The following is a 10,562-nucleotide window of genomic DNA, read 5'->3' on the forward strand; positions in this document are numbered from 1 at the left end:
CCACACCCAAAGTATAAAGTTGTCAGAGGAAATAGCATAACCAAACTGGCTGATTCCACTTTAAATCTATCTTCACCCAAGATGACAAGGTTAAGGAAACAAGTGAGAACGTAACTGGACAAGTCATGCAGAGGATAGTAAAGGCCCCCAGAGTGGTAACAGAATCCCAGATGGAACACAGGACTCTGGCACAGATCTACAACATGCAATGGATGAGTACCTAGGATAGAGGAATGACAGTGGATGTACTGCAGAACAACACTGTTCAGTAGGGTTGTATTCAGCCAGGAGGAAAGAGAAATGCCAGAAATCGGCAAGGAAAGCACCATTCCCATACTCTGATATATGGAGAGGGGATGAGCTGACCACAGGTTGTAGCCAGACAGCCAGGCTTCTAGTGCAGTGTTCCACAGACTAAGAAATGTTGTAGAAGCTGTCAGAGACATGAGGAATTCACACATGCACACTGATTACAGACCTGGAAACCCAAAAGGCAAGGCTAGAGATCTTAGCAAGTGCAGAAGGAAGGAAGGAGAGTGGTGGATTGAATGCATCTGGGGATACCTGGGACAGTCTGAGAGTGATGAGAAGTGCACAGCCGCCGGGGAAGCCCCGTGTCCCGGCAGCACCGCGGCGGCTGAAGCAATTCTTTCTATTTGGGGACAACAGCTGTTCTCACGGGGAGTCACTCGGGAGGACCTCCCTTCTCCAGGTGCGGTCAGTCATGGGTTGATGGGGTCTTCCATTTGTTCACAACCAATGATCTCAGGCCCATTTTTTTTTTTTTTCAAATATTTTTTCTGTACTCACTGGTGATGCTACCTTACACATTTGCTGAATGGATTTATCTGCATTAGGGTCTTTTTCAAGGTGCTCTGTTACCTTTCATTGATCTATCTTATCAAGGCTTATATAAATGTGTCTTTCTAAATTACTTCTAGTTTTTTATTATTTATTTGAAAGTCAGAGTTGCACAGAGAGAGGAGAGGAAGAGAGAAAGAGAGAGGTCTTCCATCCACTGGTTCACTCCCCAGTTGGCAGCAACAGCTAGAGCTGCACCAATCCGAAGCTAGGAGCCAGGAGCTTTTTTGGGGTCTCCCATGAGGGTCCAGGGGTCCAAGGAGTTGGGCCATCTTCTATTGCTTTCCCAGGCTATAGCAGAGAGCTGGATTGGAAGTGGAGCAGCCAGGATACAAACCGGTGCCCACATGGGATGCTGCACTGCAGGCGGCGGCTTTATCCTCTACACCACAGCGCCGGCCCCAACTTCTAGTGTTTATTTTTTAATAATATATACCAGGATAAGTCCTCTTAATTGCTTTTTTCTTTCTGTATTGGGTTATTCCTATTTTATTATTTGAAAATACCACCTTCTTTCCTTCCATGTTTGCTTTTGAAAGTATCTCTTCATTTATTCAAGCCTTCATGTTCTCCTCGAATGATTCCCTTTTCTGAATTATGCTATATTTCTAAACATTTATTGCTTATATATAGAAAACATACGAGGATTTCACATTTATCTTTTGGCTTTCAGCCATCTCAGTGATATCTCTCATTAATGTTAATATCTCTTCTAGGTATTACTTTGAATTACTGAATCTTTGACTTTTCAATTTTTACTATACTCTTTGTATTATGTATAGAACATTATTAATAGCAATGTCTTATTTCTGATTCTCATATGAGTACATGGAATGGGTTAGTGATAAATATGTTTATGGTAGTTATTTAAGATGTGCATTCACAGTTTTCGGAAACGATTGTATTCTGAATTGATTGGACTCATGCATCCCTGGGATTAGCCCTACATTTTATTCTCTTGAATATTGTTTGGTTCAATATACCTTCTAAGCTTTTAGTGAAAGAGATGTACTTTTGCTTTTATGATATTAGCACACTCAGGTTACTTGTTTTTCTGGAATTAGTAGTCTTTTATATTTTTTAAATATTTTATTTATTTATTTGAAAGGCAGAGTTACAGAGAGGCAGAGGCAGAGAGAGACAGAGAGCAAGGTCTTCCATCCACTGGCTCATTCTCCAGATGGCCACAATGGCTGGAGCTTCACCAATCCAAAACCAGGAGCCTGGAGCTTCTTCTAGGTTTCCCATGCAGGTGCAGGGGCCCAGGAACTTGGGCCATTCTCCACTGCTTTCCCAGGCCATAGCGGGGAGCTGGATAGGAAGTGGAGCAGCCAGGACTCGAACCCGCACCCATATGGGATGCTGGCACTGCAGGCAACGGCTTTACTGCTTTGCCACAGTGCTAGCCCCATTTTTTATATTTTTGAAAAAGAAAACTATACTGAGTATTCCTATTCTTAGTATGTAAGTTAAAAGGTCTTGTTATTTATATTCCCTTCACATGGGTTGTTATGCTGTTTCTCAGTTATAATTTTGTTTATGTAATTCATTTCATTATCTTGAGAAGAATTCACAGGCACATCTCAAATTTTTTTCCTAGTAAAAATATTGTTATAGACTTATGTACTCATTTATTTATCAATTCTACCCTTTACCTATAATGCTTCTTTATACCGGTAGTGTTTTCTACTTTCTTGAGTTGAATAACCAATCCATTTCCTTTTATTTTTTCTTATTTAATAATGCTATGAATTTGCTTTTTACTACGGTTTTGGAAGCATCCAATATCTTTTACGGTTAGTGCTCCAGTTTCACTTTTAACATAATTGTATTTATAATTTCTTTATTGACCTCATAATTATTTAGAAAAATACATTAAAATTTATAAACATGATTATTTAATATTTATTTTACCACATGTAAGATTTTTTGGAATTCGGATGAAAGATCTTTTTATGATTGAGAATATAAATCATTTTTTCTTTTCTCAGCAGATGCTTACAAGAGAAATGTTTTTTATTATCAGTGTAAGAAATGTGTGCTTGAGTAGCGGTTCAGTGTTGTCCCTGACCCAACCATAAGCCCCACAAGGCTAAAGGATTTGTAACTAAGATACCTTAATCTGAGTAACTTAGATGGGCAATTGCACACACCTAAATGGCTTTCTTTATTTTTCTCCTTCTTAATCTGTATTTTCCTTTAGCTCCAAATGCAAACACTGGTAGTGTGTGATTGATGGAGTAGTGCTCTACTTCTTGGACATTAAAAAGCAGCTCGGTTTGTGGGAAGCTCTATTCATGGACAGCAATCACAGGAATTCTAGGCAGGCTTAGTCCACGCCAGAGACCTGAACTGCCATCACTAGCGCCACTCCCACCTTGTGGCCTTTCTCAGAATTACATGCAAAGGCAATTCAAAAGGAATATGATTCATAAAGGAAAGAATGATTCTTTAGGAAAATATTTCACAACAACAGAAAGATGGTGGTTATTAATCCTGTCATGTTGCATTAAACTGAAGCATCTTACAATGTTCAAATCCCAAGCAGGTGTGGTATTTGAACATTTTTCCTTGCAAGGTCTAAGGAAGTGAGTTAGCATGCTTGCAACTAGATGCACTATACATTCTACATAGAGAAGAAACCATCCTGGAATAACTCGAATGCCCATGTATATACTGGAAATCTTTAGAAACAACCTTTCTTTACTATGCATCTACATTTCAATAAACTTCTCTCCAGTTTCTCCTAATAACCAGCTAATGCGTGATAACACGACACAATCAGTGATGCCCATGACAGTGGAAGGGGTTTGACTACATCAAACTCAAGTGCAAAATAATCAGGAGAAATGGCAACCTTCATGGCACTGCAGCAGCTACTGAAGCCAAGTAACAAACTCCTTTATGAGGTTTACCATCCTGACATCAGTCTCAGCACAGTTTGAAAGGAATCTCCCCATTCTCAAAAAGCACTTTGGAATAAAACTGCAGCGGATGTCCAACAGAAAAATCATCGCAGCCTTCATTCCTACTGAATTTGTGTAATAAGCTCGACAACTTGCAAAGCCAGATCCATTTTTCCTCAGCCTTCCAACACCTGTCTACCAACAACTGCTGATTTTTCAACTAAAAACATTATTCCTTATGCTATAATATTTATAGGAATAAAATCATCAAATATTTTCACACTTTAAATTCTGGATTTCCAAATAGATTTATATGGTAAGATCCTATCACATAAGAAAAGTGTATGCAAAGCTAACACTTCAGCTATTTGCCGAAAGAGAATTGTCCCAGTTGACCTGTGGCTTGCACTCAGAGGAAGAGGACTGCCTTGTCCCAGTGGTACCCTGACTATCTACACACAGGCAAGGATTTGAAGCACCACTCATGGCAGAGTCATGCTCTTAAAATAAGGCTGAAACACAAACAATTTTTAAAACTGTTAGTGAGCTTTTTCTCTTTCTCCTCTGGTTATTTTTGGTTTGCACTATATCAAGGGAAATTTAATTTTGAGCTAAGCAAAGAAAAACCGAGACTCTACCTGAGGGATGCTTTAAAATGAGAAGTGACAGACACAAGGGGGCTGGGGGAGGGTTGACATGTTGTGATCAAGCGGGTAAGGGGACAGGTGGGTTCCTTGGAGGAGGCTGCCCTTGACTTGACCCAGAGCCAATCCTGAGACAATCTCAGCACTACCCAGATCCCGGCTCTGACAAACTGTTCTAAATAACGTTATTCACTTAGCCACACAACTACAGGAAATGAGACTCATCATATTAACTGCCTTTTTATAGAAACATTTCAGAACACAAAGCAGTGAGGAGCAGTTTTGATACCTGCAGATACATGCATGCACATGCAAATGCACACAGCACTCACTGAATGTAAGAAGTTGCTTTTGGCATTTTCAGCTCATGGATTCCTCTTTAGGAACCTGGGGAGCTCACCTCCGGGCCCACAGGCCCTGCCACCAGGCAGAAAGCAAGGCTCCTTCCAGGAGGCAGCAACCCTGCATCCTCATGGGTGGGAATCAGACAGGCTCTCTGATCTCTTGCCTCCAGAGCTGCTGCCTCTACCAGGCCAGGGCACACAGTGTGCCCTCTGCAGTGAGGGCCTCCCAGGAGGGACCACAGACACCGCCCCCCCGCAGGCTGTCGGCTCTTTCCTTGGGGAGCAAGCCACCTGGAGATCTGAGCCAGACCCAGAGAGCCATGTACCCCACTTTTGCTTTCCTTGCCCCCGTGGCCACACGAGTCCCACATCGTGCACCCCAGTGTTCACCCAGTAAAAGCCTGCAGGACACCTGCTACGCAAGGGTGGAAGCGATGCCTCTTCCTGGGAGAGGCTCCCAACAGGAAATCCTCCCAAACTCCCGTGCTTCTTCATCATTGTCTCCGTCCTAGGAGTTATTCTCTATTACCTCCTAATCATCACAGTTCCGGAGTATGAAAATTAAAAAGAAAACAACATACGGAGGGAGGGTTTTGTGAAATGTCCAGGCCTTCGCTAGGAACACACAGCAACAATTTCTTCAGGAGGCCCGGACCCAGTATTCTTCACTTTCAGGGGTGTAGCCTTTTAAATAATTTAGTAGGAGCAGTAAGTAACGTAGTGTGGGACTGGAACAACAAGCCAGGCATAATTTTCCTTTAAAATATTAAAGGTTCTGGGGGAAAGGGGAAGAGGGAAGTCTGGAGCCAAGGGGTCAGAGGCAGGAGGCTGCCGGGCGCCTGCACCCCTGGCTCTCCCTAAACGCAGGCGCTGTCCTGACCAGCCCGCCCGTGTCCCTCCCCCTGCCCCTCGTCCCGTGAATGAAAACAGATTGTTTTCGGCTACAATACCCGGGGCTGCGCCGTGACCTGTGCGGTACAGTGACACGGTGTGGCTTGAATTTTTACATACAGCTGCTTAAAGCAATTTTCATGTAAATTTCTAGGTGAATCAGCCCGCAGTTGGTCCATTACATGGACACATCCACAGCACCCATTAAGTTTGACAGGAGATTAGAAGCTGCCCTCGTCCCTGCCTCTGCCTCCCCCTGGGCCTGCGCCTCCCTGGTGCGTGCATTAGAATAACCGCGGCTGGGGAAACCGCCGGGGCGCCGCAACCGCCGGGCTCTCCGCGGGCGCGGGGTTCCCGAGGCCGCGCTGCACGAAGGGCCTCCTTGGGCAGAGGAAGAAAACGCGGCAGGAAAATCCACCCTGAAATGAGCAGAGCGCGCCAGGTGAGTCTCCGGCCCCGCCAGGGAAGCACTGGGCCGCCTCCCAGCGCCAGGCTCGGCCCCAGCGAGGGAGGAGCAGGAGCTGCGATCCACAGCTGCCGGCCCCCAGGGGCCCCGCCGCTCCCATTGGTGCAGGCAGGCTGGCTCAATTAGCTCACAGCAGGTGGAGAAGTTTCCCGGGTCAGAAGAGCAAAGCAGTCCTCCGGAGGCCCCTCTCCCTGGGAGCTGGGAGCCGCCAGCCCGGCCTGCGCAGCCAGCAACAGGAGTGAGGGAGCCGACCCAGCCATCTGGGCCCTGCGTCTCAATGTGTTCCTGTCCAAAGGAGGCGCATTTCTCTAACGTGTTCATTCGAGGCAACAGCATCCGCTGAGCAACAAAGGGAAAGATGAAACCAAAACCTGGCCCGGGATGTTTGTTTATGCAATCTTTAAATAATTCATCTTTGTCCTTATTGAGCCCATCACAGCATGTCAAAAATAAATGTGTCGCCTTGGCCTATTGTTTGCAGCTCAGGATTGTCAAGCGAGAAGAAAATATTACAGAGACGGAGGGAGATACACGCAGGAGTGTGACCTTTAACTGCACTACCTATAACCAATCTCATCAAATTAAAGCACTGTATATATTCCTTAATAATCTCTGATTAGGCTGGGGCTATGAGTGGACACGAACGCCCGCCATTGCTATGCAGCGGGATGTCTGCTTAGCACCAGCAAAGCGTTTGGGAATAAGTGAGCAAAATGCTTTAATTTGATAGGGTTAGAATCCTGCAGGCTCCGGGGTGAAAGGTCCCCAACAGCTCCGCTCACACTGAATATGCAGAAATAAAAAACTAAATTGCTTACATCTGCTGCAGGCGGCAGGGAAAATGATCTGATTGGATGGTCCGAGGGCTCTCCATCTCTTTTGGGTTAGAGAGAGGGTTTCAGAGCATCAGAAGCTTGTAATTGGAGTAATTCTGAATTAATGGACACACACACACACACACACACACAACATTTGAGGCAGCTGTTTGCAGAAGCTTGCCTGTTTAGGAATGCTTGCAGATTGCAAAGAAGCAACTTCAAAAATAATCCTCCCTTCTCCCCGCCCCAAATGAATCCTAACTATGGGTTTGAATTTGACAACAGGTAACAAGTAGAACATTCTTATCGGGCTCATCCTTCTGCCAGGGAGCCTCGGAGCTATCAGACCTACATATCTGCTTGCCCACTTTGTGCGCCTTCTGAGATACATGTGCACTCAGCCTCGCCTTCATGCATAAAAAGAGGATCCAGACGGGGCTTTGCCGGATTCCTCCAAGTTGACACAGAGAGCTTAGGTTTTGCCTGGCTGTGTGATACGGGATTTAATCTGCGTATTTGATCAATAAGAATCAAAGGCAGGACTCAAGGTCTTTGGGGCACAAGCTGGTCCTGTGTCTCGCAGGATGTCAGGTGGCTGCCCACAGTGTCACCTTGATGCATTCCCTGGACTGTAGTAGGGAACCGGCTTCGCTGACCACACTGGGCCTTGTTCCACTTGCCTATGGTGAGACCAGGGTTGCATTTTTAACTTTGTTTACATTTTCTTTTATTTCATTAGCCTATAGCAGCTTGAGATCTAGATAACATCCTCTTGTCCCATTGTTGGCAGGCTCCTGTCAGGCACTGAAAGTAATCGTGGCCTCCTGTGGTTGAGAATAAACCCCCAAGGAGGGAGATTTACGGAAACTGAATGGACAGTGGGAAAGCATCCCGGGAGGCAAACTTTCCAGAGCTAATTCTCAGCCAGGCATTGATCTGGGGCGGCAGCCTTGGCCTAAGGAGCACTGAGCCTGAGATCCAGGTTTCGAATGCTCTTGGCTGCACTCGCTTCATGGGGACAGCTCCAGGCTCCGCCGATATTTTAGTACTAAATGGGGCTGATTTCCACATTCAGATTTTCTTCTGCATTCTTATTACTGCTCAAGGCTCTTTGAAATTTATCTGAATAGCACACTGTGTTCCTGCAAACATCAGGTTGAAAGGTTTAACAATGCCATGAATAAACAAAAAACTCTAGATATTGAATCTCATACCCAGACTCCTCTTTCTGTCTAAATATATGTATATATAAAATATATATAGAAATATATATAATATACAAATATGTATATATACACACATATATATCAAACATAAAATACAGATTTTCTTAACAATGGCAAAGCAATAGATTTGACAGCAAGCTGCATGGATCAGAGCCCGAGTCCGTCCCTCCCCAGCATACTCCATGACACATGGAACAATGAGTGTTTTGAGTTTCTCCCTATCAGCAGCGCTCCCCAGGATTGGCCATGGAGCCGCCTTGATCCCTTTTCTCTAGGAAGGTTCGTATTATGAGCAAAAGGTCTTTTCTTCTGTAAGGCACTGCCTCTCCCAAATGGCTCAACTCTGGTCCCCCTCAGCCTGAAATCCTCTTTGCTTCCCCAGAGCTGCCACAGTCTATTGGAAGGTATTTGTCAACAATTATATGTCTATTAAGGAGTAGTCAATCAGCGTGGGCCCAAACAGCCAGGCCTCCAGGGTCCAGCTATTGATAGGAAACTGTCAATATTCTATCCACTCCTTTTCTCAACAAAACACACAGTCACCTAGCCGAAATCATTGTCTAAGAAGCAGCGAAGGTCTGCATTGGTACCTGGGTTTCTGATTTTTCTGCATTCTAATGTTCAGATTAAATGAATAAAAGCCTTTAAAATTTTCTGAATAGAGGATGCTTATTAAAATGCTATTTAAACTGAGTGGAGGGGTAGGTATTTAATACCATTAAGAATATTATGGGAAGATCGTGTATGTAGGTGGCTGAAATTATTCCTGAAAATTGCAAAACCGGAAGAGAATTAATACAGGATACTTTGCATGAGCTTGCCAGTAATTAATATCTGTAAATACTTTCCAGTCCACCAACACAAAGTTTAGAGTTATTTACCTCATTCAGGACAAAAGGTTGTGATATTAGCCAATATATTTTCACGCTCTTCAATCTACAAATCTTACTGCAGATTTTTGCAATTATTATCATGAAGGGTTTGTCTTTTCTTGAAAGAAGAAAGACTGGGAGTTCCCTGCGAATGTTTTAAGCTAAAGCACCCCCCCACCCCCAGCAAAACCCACAATGTGGAGATGGGGGAGGGGCAAAGAAAAGAAAGGAAGAAAAGAAACCCTAAGGAAGGCTGTATCCTTTGAACTGGCAACTCCCCTGCATCACAGAATACACCAGTTGTCCTACAACAAAAGACAGCATCAAACCCTCTCCACAAAGGCCCGAGACACCCAACAATATTTAAAGCAGATGTACTATTTAGAGTCCCTGCGCTGTGTAAGATGCCCTTTTAAGAATCCCTACGGCCAGCGTTTGTAAAATTTACAAAAACAAACATGTTCTCCTTTCAGGCGAATATTTTCCTGGGATTCTGGGACTTGGGCTCTCAATCAGATGGAGAGATAAATTCCAGGCAGGCCTGATGGCCCAGGGTTCAGGTAACACACAGATAAATTCGGAGGTAATGTGTGAATAGACTTGTCCTCTGATCGAGCTGCCTTTCATTCTACCTCTTCTATTTTCACTAAAACCCAATATTGCAGACACTGGGGTAAAGCAAGGAGGGGTCAGAACGAAGGCCAAAATGATCAGTCAAGGTTTTATGAGTTGGCATAAAAATATAAAATTAAAATGAAGAGTACTGAAAGAAACTGGGATGCCTTAGGTCTCATGTGGAGAAGAGTCTCTGCCCATTCCACTTCTTCTCCTCAGCTACAGCAGAGTGGGCTGCAGGCACACAGTCACCACATCTCATCTCGGTGTCTCTAGTTAAAGGCCGTTCCTGCAGCACTCGTGAACCCTGGAATCCATTCTGCATTTTGTAACTGCAAACTAATGGCATTTAATGTATATTTACTCTTACAGGTGCTGGTGATGTCCAAGTCCACATACAGATTTTCAGATCTAATCCACCCTGTACTTTTGAACTAGACGTGTGTTAGTTTTCAATGATCCTGCAGAGAAATTACAGATGGACTTAGCAAAATGTTCCCAGAATACAAATAGTGAAATGGACTGGGTCAGGAACCCAAGTCACAAAGGGTCCCTGAGTCCTTGCTTCTACTGCAGATGGCCATCCTTGCAAGGGGCAGCCTATCTCTCTTTTTTTGAAAGCTCCATTATGTGTGTTTACAAAATAAACAATGCATTCAAGTTCATGATTGTCGTCATTAATAATATGCATTATAGCAAGCAGTTAAATAAATATACATGCCATAGATGTCTGCTAGGTCCATCACACTTTTTTTCCTACATCAGATTCAAGACATTGTCTTTGTTGTATTTTTTAAATCACTCTTCACGAAGCAGTAGCAACAACAGAAAGAAATCATTATTTAAAACAACTCGCCAGTGTTCAGATGCTCAGATTTTAAATCAGATAAGTCAGCAAGTTCAGAGTTGGGGTGAAAAC

General features: G+C 44.0%; 1 long non-coding RNA gene across 1 annotated transcript; it reads left to right on the forward strand.

Moving 5' to 3' along the window:
• The first annotated feature begins 5,883 nt into the window (after positions 1-5,883).
• LOC127483839 (uncharacterized) lies at positions 5,884-10,308 on the forward strand. Its single transcript, XR_007910605.2, has 2 exons — positions 5,884-6,088; positions 10,016-10,308. It is a non-coding gene; the product is annotated as an uncharacterized lncRNA (long non-coding RNA).
• Positions 10,309-10,562: the final 254 nt, after the last annotated feature.

The sequence above is a fragment of the Oryctolagus cuniculus genome, chromosome 12, assembly GCF_964237555.1.
Source record: "Oryctolagus cuniculus chromosome 12, mOryCun1.1, whole genome shotgun sequence".
Lineage (NCBI taxonomy): Eukaryota > Metazoa > Chordata > Mammalia > Lagomorpha > Leporidae > Oryctolagus > Oryctolagus cuniculus.